This window comes from Diadema setosum, chromosome 17 (genome assembly GCF_964275005.1).
Source record: "Diadema setosum chromosome 17, eeDiaSeto1, whole genome shotgun sequence".
NCBI classification, from domain to species: domain Eukaryota; kingdom Metazoa; phylum Echinodermata; class Echinoidea; order Diadematoida; family Diadematidae; genus Diadema; species Diadema setosum.
This window is the reverse complement of record NC_092701.1, coordinates 18950831-18965499: the sequence shown is the minus strand read 5'-3', so window position 1 is coordinate 18965499 and position 14669 is coordinate 18950831.

Here is a 14669-nt window from a genome sequence, read left to right as displayed (position 1 = left end):
GTGCAGATAATATTATATGCGCGTATAACATAAATGATTTCGTGAGTCAACGTGTTTGTGCGAGGAGGAATTTTGTCGCAGCACTTTGGGGCCTGAGGTACCGTTGCTTGGTGACCTAAAAGACTCTGAATCGCAATAAGTAAGACCTGGGTCCAAGTCCAGCTCAGTGTGTTCGTCGTGAGACTAGATGTTTTTACCTACAATGCTCCTCCTGATCTGTCTCTGTGTTACGTGATAAATTATTGTAAGAGACAACGGTAGGATATTGAGAGTGGAATATTATACGTAGAGATATAGTTATATACCTCTATGTCAATATATACCATCTCTCCCTCCCTCTCTCCATCTCTCTCCTTTCCTCCTCCTCCTCCTCCTCCCTACCTCTCCGTCAGATCGCTCTCTCTCTCTCTCTCTCCCTGTGTGAACGTTATGGTATTATTCACACGCAAATTAATTTCATCCGTAGAAAGAACAACTTCAGTTCACCGGATATTGCATCAATAAACGCCAACTACTTGCTGCAACTATTACACTACTCTCCCAGCAAACTTATTACTACACGTATGTTCTGACTGATACATTATACGCCAAAACTACAAGTATGGGCATTTTTTTTTTTTAGTTGTGAAACATATTGTATTAATTATATCTGACAGGAAACAAGATATGCAAAATTAAGATAATAGCAAAATTAATAAGCTTTTGCATAATATACAGTATATACCGAACCTTTTCTCCAATATTTTATTTCACTTTCGTTACTTTACCAACTATTGTAATGTATCCTTACTGTAAGTTGTTAAAATATTTTTTAAATAAATTTCCATACATCGTTTTTGTCACTGAAGAAAGTGAGATTTATGTTTATATATATTATTTCATTGCGAAAAAAAACCGAAATAAATTTGAACTGAACTGAATGACAGCTACATGTATTTCACATTCATCTTCAAAATTACCTCCTAGTTGGACTTTCCTCGATTAAATGTGTAAAGGAAAGCACTGCAGGCATGTGATATTATATTTGTCAGAATATGGCACATCGATGCTATTCTGTATGACTTTGCCGACAGTATAATGCAATGGACTAATTATATCTTACATGCTGCACGCAGATGCAATCACGTGGCATGGGTTCATACATCCAAGACGAAGCACAAGAAAGTTTGTCGATCTGATCTAACTATTTTTTTTTAATGATACATTATGAGCTGCGGAAGGACAAGTTTCGGAAACAAAAAGAAGTGGTTACTTATTAAAGACTCTCCTTACAAACTGTTCGAGAGTTGCAGAAAACGTATCGCTTTAGGACTTATTGTTTTTTCTTTTGAGTGCGACTCCTTCCTGTCCTATTGACAATCAGGTTACAATGATAATGAAATGACACTAAGCAAGTGAAAATTGAAACCATAGTCGTGACGTCCGTCGAACACTTCAAAAATTGAGCTGAGTTGATGCAGGGAGACCTACTGAGGAGGCGGGGAGGGGGGGGGGGGGGGGGGGCGTCGCACAGGCCTGGCGGAACCGGATTTCATGCCGATGTGGAGAAAATGTCGTCGGTGATGGCGTTCTACATCGTATAATTCGTGAGAGTTGTGCTTGTTGTTACAGAGAGGAACTATACACTGTGGAGTTTATTAAATGAATCAGGTCTAGAATATAAGTTCAGTGATACTGTATGTCGATATTTTCGCGCAGTTATTTTTTCCCCTCCCAAACATCTCATTATGATATTACATAATAAATCACGGGTTCTTAGATTCGCACTGCGCAAGTGCTTACTTGTATATTATGTTTACATCCAAATCACAGAAAAGACAGAATTTGAGTTGTAAATTCCCTGCGTGCAAATAATTGATGTTCTTCTCGTCATTATATATATCCTTTTTCTAAAGCTTTTCAAAATCTCGCCAGGTTGTTGTCCATGTACACGCGGGAAGGGGGTGGGGAGGAGAATTATGGGAACGACTAATTTTGATACATGCATAGGCCCTAATTTGTAGGCGCGGAGTGGGGATTGGCAGATACCTATCATTGTTTGATTGATGGATCAAAACAACAACAACGGCTGGATGGCCCATATTCAGCGATGCCAACATGGCATCACTGGTCTTCCATGGGGTCAAGAACATGTAAGTTATACAAATACAATATGAAATTATGAAATACCGAGTACATAACTTGTAAACATGGAGATATTTGAAGTGCATATATTCAGAGAGAGAGAAAAAAAAAAAGCAATGACATCGCATAATCATACAGCTGGTACAAAAAGAAAGGATACAAGAGAAGGGGAAAATAATAAATCATAACTTGTAACAACCTGTAGGCCTACTAGTTCAAATGATTTAGTAGTAGCTCTTTCTCATCAACAAAAAATAAATGAATAAATAAATTGACGGGGCAGTGACCTTAAGACTTATACTAAATTTAAGTAAATTAATACTGAGGGGAATCTTAATATCCACCGGAAGGTCATTATATTCCTTAGCGTATCTATATTTAAATGATTTCTTCAACAGTTCTAGGTTTGGGAAGTCTTTTTTTTTTGTCCAAAACGGGAGGGACAGGAATGAGTTACAAATTCAAATTATATCTTTTTAAATAAATCATCACTAAGTTGTTCTCCTCAAAACCTGGTAAAATTCAGTGAGTATAATAGCCCCGGCTACATTAAACATAATTATACACTTTGGATCATGAAATGCAATGCCTTAAAAAAGCAACAACAACCTAAACATCCTCAATGAACGCGTGCCAACAAGCTATGTCAACACGAGTTACTATTTGTGGCATGCGATTCTTTGAGTGATACTTTAGCTAGGTAATTAATCTAAATCAGCATTTTTTTTTTTTTTTGTGCCAGATATTGCGAATTGGAAGACAACTTTACGTAATATAGAATTGTGCCATAAGATAACGTTATTGACAACGCAGCATGGTGGCTTGTTCTATCGGCTCAATATTGCTTGATAGTCTGTCTACAGAAGCACGTAATGGGGCAGAAACACAGAAGACAATCCTTACAAAATTGCCGCTGTGACTTTCAGGGAGTTATCGACATAATTATGCGACATTTCGCAAGTGTCGCCATATCGACCCTGCTAACAAGGAACACAACGTTTATGTATATGTTATATAAGAATGAAATAAAACAGGAACAGATTATTTTGGCCTCGACCACAGTTTTTATACCAAAATCCTTTCAAACATTTTTATTTTCCTGAGATATATGACCGAAGAAAATCGTAACGCTATTTTGTTTTGTCACCTTGGGCCCAATGGTAATGCGATGATAAAGGAAAGAAAGAACGACAACTAAAGCATCAAGCCGAAATCAAAATCACGTCTTTATTGTGGATTTCAACAAAAGGGAGTACATCCTGGTTTGTAAGAAAGAAAAAACAAGACAAAAGCAAACGCCGGCTGACCACTTGCAGTCAAACGACGTTTAAACCGGCCTCTTGTCCCAAATGAGGTCGCTGTTATGAATAACGTTGTCAACAGGAAGTGCACTCCGCGTTGTGAAAGTCTGAGCAAATAGTCCCACCAGACGACTTAATTGGAGAAAATCACATTCAAAAGGCGAACAAAAAAGTGGCTTGGTCGCTTGGATCAAACAACACACCGGCTGATCGGTCCATAAACCCGGCACAATACGCATTGTCGACCTTCCATCCGTTAGATAAAACACGGCTTTTGTGAAAATATTAGACGCCACGATCCCGGAAAAGAAACGCGAAAGACTTTCCCGTGTTGCCATGGAGACGAAGTTTCGACACGTACACACATTTATGTGTACATCCACCCACAAAAGGTGTCATGTACAAACACACCAAGGCATTACAGCTATCACAAATTCTTGAATGAAACTAATCGTTTACAAACATAACATTAAAAAAAAAACACACAAGAAGAGCAAAACAAGAATAGAAGTGAAAATGTTTACATCACTTTTGATTTTTAAGCTTTCTTTTCAGTATATGAGTTCTCTCAAATGCATCAAAACCGTGTGAACATGTCTGAATCTCCTCGAAAATTTCGCTATTGATTAACTAATTAGTAGCAACCACCTTGGCATAGTTTGGCATAGTGTGGTAAAACGTCTGCATAATGTGTAGCATAACTAATGATACAGATGATTTACGTATAACACACTCTGCATGTGTATAAGTATGGAACCAATCCAGTAAAAAAGTGAAGTTACCAATACGTTGCTCAGACTAAATACGACTACAAATAGAACAGGTAAGAAAAATAAGGTATCAAGTGAAGTAAATCCTTAACCACAAACAACCCCTCAAATCACAAGAAACAAAACACAAATACACAAACAAATATATAAATCTACTAGAGTTCTTAACTTACAATTTTTTTCCTTACTGCGTTTTGCTATCAAATATCGGGTGATTTACAGCAAATAAAGAACCTTGTACCATTGTATTATCGTCTCCGTGTTTGCTTTCTTTCTCCGCTTTTCAAAAAGAAAAACTACCCACAAACATATGAATAACAACAATTTGTACGGTAACAAGGACTAGGCTATATACGATATAATTATTTCCTTTGCTGTGGTCTGTATTCAAATACCATGGTTACAAGGTAATCACAAGGTGTGATAAAAAACAACAACAACATGCACACAAAGCTTATTCAAGTTGTGGCCCCATTATACGCGTTGAAGGAAACTTTCATAGATTTCTTTTTTCCAGCCGCAACTATGAAATTATGCTCAGATATTGTTATACCATGGAGCTACTGAGTTAGTAGCTCCATGGTTATACTTCGGCAATGTACATTACGAAGATGCAAATACTTTTCAGGAACTAACTAACTTCAACTAAATAGAAAAGGAAGATCGCATGAGGTAATGAACAAATATTGAAAGCAAATATTATGTTTATACAGCAGACTTTGAAGAGCAATAAAAAACTCGACTCTCGAGAAAACTTCAAGACTGAATTGAAACAATGATTTCGAAGAAATTTGCGTTCTGCCTTTTCTCCTTGATTTATAGAAATATCTTAGGCCATATCAATTTCTGATAATGGTGATAGCTATTCTTATTTTGGCGCATGAAAAATCATTCGCAGATGTGAATCCATTCATTGAGTTCAGAATTGCCAGTAAAAGTCAGTTTCGGATTTCTTGACATCAAGCAAAGATGAAAAACAAACAAACAAACAAACAAACAAACAAACAAACAAACAAACAAACACTCCTTTAATTCAGACAGGACTTCCGTCGAATCGAAATCGGGTTGCACTGTGCCCTTGCAGGAGTACATGGAGTAAGTGCTGTTTTCATATCGCCTGGCAGGATGAATAAAAGGCGCAACCATCGCGACTGACGCTCAACTCGATCGCACTCAGTTGCCTCAGTCGCGTATAGCTTTAGAACCAAGCATTTTGATCACAGTCCTATCATTATAAAGAGACTTTCGATTCAGCTGCAAGTAAAGGGATTATCAGCTATTTAAGAGATTAGTCCATTCAACATGAGTCCTGAAAGGGAGTGGACTGCCTTCAACCGAAACGCCGATTGGTATTCAGCTTTCTAAAATCGGATTACAAGGTGTAACACATCCTTCTTTTTAAAGACTAGATTAGCAACTTACTGTTATTCACGCCAAGGGAACTTTAAGGGACAGCCCTCTGAAATCTTTTTGTATCATTGCTCACGTATTTTGGTTCTAATGTGTATAGGTGATGATCTAATGGATGGCCTTTCACCCCCTTCCCGTCTCGTTTCTGCCGAATGAACATAGTCATTATGAGATGATGAGAGAACTCTATGGCCCAAATTCACGAAGGTGGTACAAATGAAACCATGGTTTAAACCATGGACAAAAACCATGGAGCGCCAAGTGTCGCATGGAATATTTCGTTACGAAATCAGTCATTTCGTCGATGAAATGATTATTTTGTAACGAAATGATAACATTTTGTAACTAAATAAACATTTCGTCCACGAAATGATAATTTTGTTAAGGAAACGGTCATTTTGTCTACGAAATGACCAATTTCGTAACGAAATATTCCGTGCGACACTTGGCGCTCCATGGTTTTTGTCCATGGTTTAAACCATGGTTTCATTTGTACCACCTTCGTGAATTCGGGCCTAAGAGCCTGCATGCAAAGGAGTGGTATCATAATATATCAGAATATTGCTCTACGTACACTATTTGTATCCTGCATGAATGCTGATTAATAACAAAAAATATCAAGAATAACAAAACATGAAATGTCCATTTTTACACGCATTGGGAGTGTCTATTGTCGAAAACAAGATTAAAGCTTCAATTTTTCTATAAGTTTATTTGCCTTGGTTACTTTTTTCGCTTCAAGTACGATGCTGTTCAAGAAATATATCAGACACTGTCTACTTGTCTACACGAGACGACCATGACCACACTAATGGCGACTTATATGAAAACAGTTACTTAGCAACGTCTGAATTATCTCATGCATTATTTTGTTAAAACTTTAGATTGCCTTTGTCACAATTTAATTTATCAATTTAATTATTAATCACAATTCCACTTATAGGCCCAAGTTGTGACGCGATCTCCTAGACTAATTTGCTTTGTGACGATGATAGATATATACTAAGGAAAACATAACTTGTAAAGGCTTTGAATTCCATGACTTTCTCCTTTTCAGATTTCAATGATTCTTCCAATGCTCTGTTTGCTCCCATTAATGTTTTTTTTTTGTATTTGTATGTTTTATTGATTTTCTTGATTACAGACAATACAAATTACACAATAATCATGAACATATGGAACAAAATGCTCCCTGTTCAGTTTAACATTAATGCTCCCATTAATGTTAAACTGAACAGGGAGCGGGGTTCCCCTTAAGCTCTATGAACAGGCTTGGTAATTCGGTTTCATAATGATCATGACGATGATGATGATGATGATGATGATGATGGTGGTGATGATGATGATGATGATGATGATAATGATAATAATAATAATAATAATGCTAATAATAATAATAATAATAATAATAATAACAATAATAATAATAATAATAATAATAATAATAATAATAACAATAATGATAATAATAATGATATATGATGATGGTGATGATGATGATGATGGTGATGATGATGATGATGATGATGATGATGATGATGATAATGATGATGATGTTGATGATGTTGATGATGTTGATGATGATGATGATGAATGTCTTCTTCATGGTCTTCTTCACCCAAGGTTAGCCTCTTCAGTATTAACACTATTCTGTATTACCTAAGCGTTGCCAGGTACCCATTTATACACCTGAGTCGAGAGGGACATTGCTTATCCAGGGACGTAAGCATTGAAAACTCGTGAAATCTATAGGATGATCCTTCGCTATGAAGTCTGCGTGCTTTTTGATACAGATCATTCGTGCGCATACTTATAATGCGGATAAGTCTGGTACACCTGAACTCTTTCAGATTCACTTCATAGTGATGGTGTTTATATATACACTGGGAATGCATGTGCACAGCGGTGCAAAAATGAGTAATGCAAAAATAATGTGACCGCCCATCATTGTGTGATATCTAGATAGATAGTTTTTTTTTTTCACTGTTTACTGACACGGTGCTATCTTTTTCTAATCTCCTTTAGCATCTGTTGCATGTTCTTGTTATCATCTCTTCAAACATGTACATTTATATTTTTGTTTTTGTCTAACCCATTCGTTGCACTTTGCATAGAATCAGCAATACAGACAGTTGTTTTGCGTGATTCATAATGATTACGTATACCTGACGAATCATTCAGTCATCATGTTATTATATCCTCTAGCTCTATTATAGAAATCAAATTACCGCATTGTAACACGCCGATCAATATTTAGTTGTAAACACTGGGTGTTCCATGTGCCCCGGCCGCTTCTCCAAATTTTGGATGGAAAGTATGCATTTCACGACTCTGCAGCTTTTCATGTAGAATGGAGCCGTCAATCTAAAAACCTATAGCATTAAAGGGTCCAGGTTACTCGTCTTTTACTAACTATAAAGGATATACTGCTCTTTTTAGAATGCAGGCTCCAGAGTTGTTGAAAAGTATACTTCGCTGATATATGCTGCTTCATTTTATTTCAGGACAGCGTTCGTTACAACGATTTCTATCATCATGACAATTGAATGGTCTTTATTCCTTTGTATTTCTCCACTCTTTTAGTGTTCTAGTTGGAAACGAGACCTTCCCCAATGATTGAATGATGCCCTGTCTCATACTAGCAATAGCATTTCTCCAGCATGCAGCGAAGAAATTGGTCTGGTCGGCTGCTTTCACCACAGCCAGAGACGCGGCGACAACTGCGAGAGAGTCATAGGTATGTCGAAGGGTATTACACGGTTACGTCACAGTGCAAGTATCGCAGGGGACGTGCGGCGCCGTGTTGCATTTTAGCTCGGACAGTGCTGTCCTTCGCCACCTGAAAGCACGCACTCACGCAGGATCGAATCGGATCGTGCGACATAAAGCGCCGCGAAAGCCGACGTTCGGAAACAACTTGCGAATAATGAAATGATCAGGTGAAAGAGTTGCTATGGGGAATTAATCAGCATTGGCCCGAGGAACCAACTGGAGGGTCAGGGAAATGGGGTACTGCAGCGCCACTCCCTCGCTCACATCCACTGGGCTACAAAAAAAAAAAAAAAAAAAAAGAAGAAAGAAAGACAGAAGAAAATAATAAAAAAGGACCATATGGGGCAAAACTATATCATATTCTATCAAAAGTATATTATATTCTTACAATGTTGTATTATTTAGACTACCATTCCTGAGGCCATTGTTCTCGTCAAACGTTTGCTTATAATGATGATCTCCTGAATTTCTGTACATCAAGAGTTGCCTAATTTGTCATTGAACAATAGATATATTGTAACTTATGTTTGCATAAATGTGTGCGCAAAATAGTTTGTTTATTTTCATTTTGTATCATGTCTGATAAAAATGTTGGATATTTGAGTTAATCATTTATTTGTTTTACTGTCAGATTCAAATTATACTGTGCTCAATTAGTTTGTTCAATTGACTTTGTATTTCGTTTATGTATGAAAAAGAAATTCAGAAATAAAATGAAATCAAATAAAAAATCAATCAAAACTCAATAAAAACAAAACACTCACATGAAAACACCCTTACAACTAAACTTTTGGATTTTCGGTTACCCCTCAAAGCTATATACCTATATAGCAGGAACAAAGAGACTAATAGCCCCTCCCATCGGTCAGGTCCAATCCCAGCCCCTTCCAGTATTACAAAGGAAATAAATCATGACTACATTGTAATAATAATAACGAACGAAAGTGAAAGGGAGTGGTGAGCCTAATCTAAAAGCACCACCTGCTTTGTATGTTCCAAATTTAACTCAATCAAACCTATACAATAATGTCTTGGTATAGTGAATATAAGTCTATGGATTTTAAACGAAAAGTCCCGGTTCGAATCCCCCTCCGATACATTCTCCAATGGACAAGGTGTTTCGGACGCTATTATTATAATAATTATGATATGTCCTCGTCGTTTATTGTTTATTGATGAGTAGGCTACTGTGGCAATGGTATAGTAATCACCATAGAAGTTATAGTGGTAGCCCACGATGTCAACACTGTATATAGCGGTTGCCCCAGCTCCAATCATTATGATCATGATATTTTTTTTAAAGGTCGATCATTGTTGTTTAAAGCGCCCAACTTTCCTTCTTTCTCCGAATTTCCTACTCAACAAATTGAGCATGAAATAACATTATTGATTGCAAACTCTTTGATAAAATAGATTCCAGATCTTAACGTCAAATAGAAGTTCCGAGTAGAACGCTTCTGCTCCCAAAAGTCGTATAAGATTGGCTTTATATTTTTCTTATTGATGAGGACGCAAAATTAGAATTATCTGCATGGTTGGACTGTATTCAAAATAACCCTTGGATAATACGAATACAACAAAGTAATCTCAACGAAAAACACTCGCAATATGGAAAAGATTGACAGGGTTGCAACATAAACCAAGGAGATTCAACGATTTAGAACTCCCTTGATCCCATGTTCGATGTCGCCACCCAAAATTATTTGAAGTACAGTCAAACCTGTCTATATAGACCATCCAAGGGAGACGAAAAAAAAAAAAAGAGGCCGTTGTAGACAGGCGGTGGCCGCTTTAGACAGGGCTGTTAACATGGCGTTTCTCCTGAGGGGATTGTGTTTAGTGGTCGCATACGGCAGGTGGCCGTTACAGGCGGTGGTTGCTACAGACAAGTTTGACTCTGCGTGCCAAAATGGATCTACCCCACATATAAACAGACAATGGATTTAACGTCTCATTACATAATTACCAGTCACTCTTTTAGGGAAGGTATAATGTCTATAATGATGACAATTGCTTTTCGCCCTGCACCCCTTATAATTACAAAGGATGAGCGGAAGATAGTAGTACAGACACGGGGATGCGGGAATAGAAATTGCGCAAATATTGCTGAAATGAAAATAAAAATCACTCGACTGTGACGTCATATCTGCATACTAATTTGACTTGTCAATTTATTACAAAAAACCCAAAACAAACAAACAAACAAATAAACAAACAAACAAACAAACAAATAAAACAAAAAATACTTATGCGATGTCAATTTCATTTGTCGGAAATGATCGGAAAATGATAAAAATCAGCTTTCCAGGAGGGTAAAACTTTGAACGCTTCCTCAACATTCAGCTTAGATTTAGTCTTTTGCACATGTTTTTGGACGGGATTTACTTGTGTTAAGTGAGTTTTCGTCTAACTATAATTAGGGCATATAAAATTTTGTATGCCCTGTCGTTTTAGGCGAAATCTCATTTCATTTGATATGATAAACGATCAATACCTGCATGATAGTATGTAAGCGTTAAAAGTTAATCTTCAGATTGTTCAGAAAGTTGGCGGCATCGAACTCGATCATCGAAGACACGAATGCACCCATTGGAATTCTTTTGCGCACTCACAGAAAACCGACACATGTTTTGAATGATAATATTAGATAACCAGTTCGAACTCTATCTCTTAACCTCCATGAGCATTTTGATTATACTATTTATACTGTACACATTCAAAACGCGCTGTGGGGAAGGGGCTTTTTTTACAGACCGACTGTAACTGGTCACGTGATTGTTTGATTTAACTGCTCGCGATCACGTCCGACCTGAGCGAAACTTTGTCTTGTTTCCTGTATTCGAGAGCCCACCGAAAGCTGGAATAGGAAACACACGCTATAGTTCTAGGCTAGTTCAGTTAAAACTACACCAACTAGCGTTCTTGGAAGTCAAGTATACGACTATTTTCTTCCCTCCACAATGTACATCAGACAGTCAGTTTTATGTAAACATTTCAAATGAAACTACAATAAACACTTAGCGTTAAAATTATATGTGCAGGAATAAAGGTTATGGGGTTGCGTGCTTGGTACAATCAAAGATCAACATCTCTAGACATGCATTTCAATGGCTTGTTTTCCTGTTCACATGGAGGATCTGTTATCTCTCTTTCAAGAAAAGAAAAAAAAAACAACAACAACAAAACTCAATATCTGAAAGTACATGTAGGCCCTACTTGTGTAAGTGCTGGTACCACAGAGAGGTCGAAAAAAGGTCGATCTTGTAGAAAAACAAACAAACAAACAAAAAACCAAACGCACATACAAAACAAACAAACAAACAAAACAAAATGCCAGAGGAGAGCTAAAATGCCTGAGATTAAGAAGAAGAAGAAGAATAAGAAGAAGAAGAAGAAGAAGAAGAAGAAGAAGAAGAAGAAGAAGAAGATGATGATGATGATGAAGGGCAACAACATAATGATTACAATAAGGGGTAAAATCGTAAGAGGCAAATAATATGTCAGGGGTATCGACATGCCAAGGGCATTTAAATTAAAACGCAAAGATGAATATTACAAAGCCAAAATGTAAGGGTTCACAGTCCCACTTTTATATAGAGATCACGCATGCATGTCGGAGATGAATGTGTCTTATCCTCTATAAAGTAAAAATGGCAGAGGCACTTAACGCCTGAGGTTAAAATCTTATGGAGAGATGAAATATCGAACGTATATATACCTGTGTCAGAGCGTTTAGAGGTTAGATTTCTGTTTAGATAGCCAGAAGTTAATAGGAGATGTAAAATAATCGTCAGAGGTAAATATTGTAAAATTTACTGTAAGAATTAAAAACATACCAGAAGCAGAATGCCGGAGGGCTTTCTTATGTTATCAAAGGGTCATTCTGGATTTAAAACTCGACAAGTTATGGTGCAGGTTGCCTAACAACTTTACCAAAGTCCATATATATATATATATATATATATATATATATATATATATATATATATATATATATATATATATCATGCACCGCTGACATGTTTAGCTCTGATATTGTTCCTCGGGCACTTCTACACCGAAACGTTTGGTTGCCGACGATTTCTATAAAATCGGAAGGTCAGTGGAAATATACAATAATTTACTGTTTGATTCAATTTCCAAAATTGTAATTACCACTTTTAAAGTTGCACTCCTTTTTAAATGCGATTCTGTCTATTCATGTGAATGTTTTGATAGGTTCAATCACACACACACACACACACACAAACACATCGCTACATATTGTAGTGGGGTTTTTTGCCATTACAAAGTATACATTGTTTCTCCCTCGTGCTACAATATATTCGTTCGTACATATGTTTTGTATTATACTTTAAATTTTGTACTTCTTACAAATTCTTTAATAACTCTTTAAATTCCTTAGATTTAGATGAGGGACAAATTCAAAATTAGATTGAAAATCTCAATCTGATAGATTTAGAAGTCAATCTAATTCTTAAGTCTATAATTTTGGATTTTCCCAAACCACAATCTCATAGATTAATGTCCACTCTGAATAAGGAATTTAGAGAGAATTTCGTATAAATTGTCTAACATATATTTTATCAAGTATTACATGGAAAATAAAATATAATTGAATTGAATCATTTGGTTTGAATTGAATTGAATTGAATTGAATTGAATTGAATTGAATTGAACTGAGGAAGAGCGCGATCAAAAAAAAAATGATTTATAAAGCACAGAGAAGGTGATAAGTGACAAATGCCTTTAATTCTAAGATTAAAATGATTAACGGTATATGCAGCGAAAGTGGAACATTTTCATTTCTCCCGTTGAAAAAAAAAAAGACTGATTCAGATTCATCTTCGAAATCGAGCAGACACTGTTGGAAGCGACTGGAGAAAGAGATCATAAACGAACATAAGCCTGGCAGGGTTTGAGAAAGATGTAATTCTAAGATTTCTGTAAGTTGATATAACCATGATTACTGATGATGGTGGTCAATATAACTGCACCTTAAAATCTTTACACAGAATAAGAAGTATAAGTTCCATTTTCATGTCTGACATTGGCCACCCACTCATATTATAAATACAGGCTTTATTTCAGAATTGATTTCAACATCCCAACGACATCTTTCGTCATTAAAAGAAAACTACTTGGCTCCAGTTTGTGGTGAAAAAAACAAAACAAAACAAAAACGGGTGCTGTTCGTTATTCCGAAGGTTCGCTATTGCGAAGGTTCGTTATTCCGAAGGGTCGTTAATCCGAAACACACAATTTCCCTATACCTGGAGGTTCGTTAATCCGAAAATGAAAAAGGGTTCGTTAATCCGAACATTTGTGGCATTATTCCGAAGGCTCGTTATTCCGAAGATTCCTTAATCCGAAAATGAAATTCGGAACAACGAACCTTCGGAATAACGAATCTTCGGACTAAAGAGCCTTCGGAATAACGAACCTTCGGAATAACGAGCTTTAACCAAAAAAACAAAACAAAAAACAAAACAATGTCAAAGTTTCGTTTTCGTACACAGTCTTATTCAACGAGTTCTTGGCATGATGCACCATTGCCGAAATACAAAGACTTATATTGTATGGACGTCACATACGTGATCAGGTCCTGGCAAAGTCAACTTATCGCAGACACGCACACATTGACTTCGGATTGTATGGTCACTTTACTTGCAAACTTCAGACTATTGTTTTTTTACCTGTTGAGCTGGTGTACGAAAAAAAAAATCCCGAAAACACACACAAACAAAGAAATACACACACACAAAAAACGCACATACATACACACTCATCAAAGCCACATAAGGGGCCTGTTTTATAAAGGTTGAGCGTAAGTTGCAATCAATCGCAAAGTGCGTTTCATAAACAACTTTGCGATTGATCGCAAGTAAACGCTCAATCTACTGAATTGAGTTACACTTGAAATCAAGCGTAGACTGTCTCTATGAAACAGGACTTACGTTCAATATTGAACTTTCGCTCGATTCAACGAGTTACGCTCAATAAACCGAGCGTAAGATCAACCGCACCTCTTTTTGAAACAGGCCCAAGGTCTGATGAAAAAGATATTCTGTTTACAACTTTTCGGCTATACAGCGTTTATGATAGTTTTTTGTTTGTTTGTTTTTTAACAAGAACACAAGGAGTGTTTGTTTGTTTGTTTGTTTTATTTTATTTAATCACGGGTGTGACTTTCGTTTTGTAAGGTTAGTGAAAGGAAATAAAAAATTCTAACATCATTTAGCATTATCTCCAATTTACTTTTGTTAGACAGCAGAATGTTGAGAGATTTCGC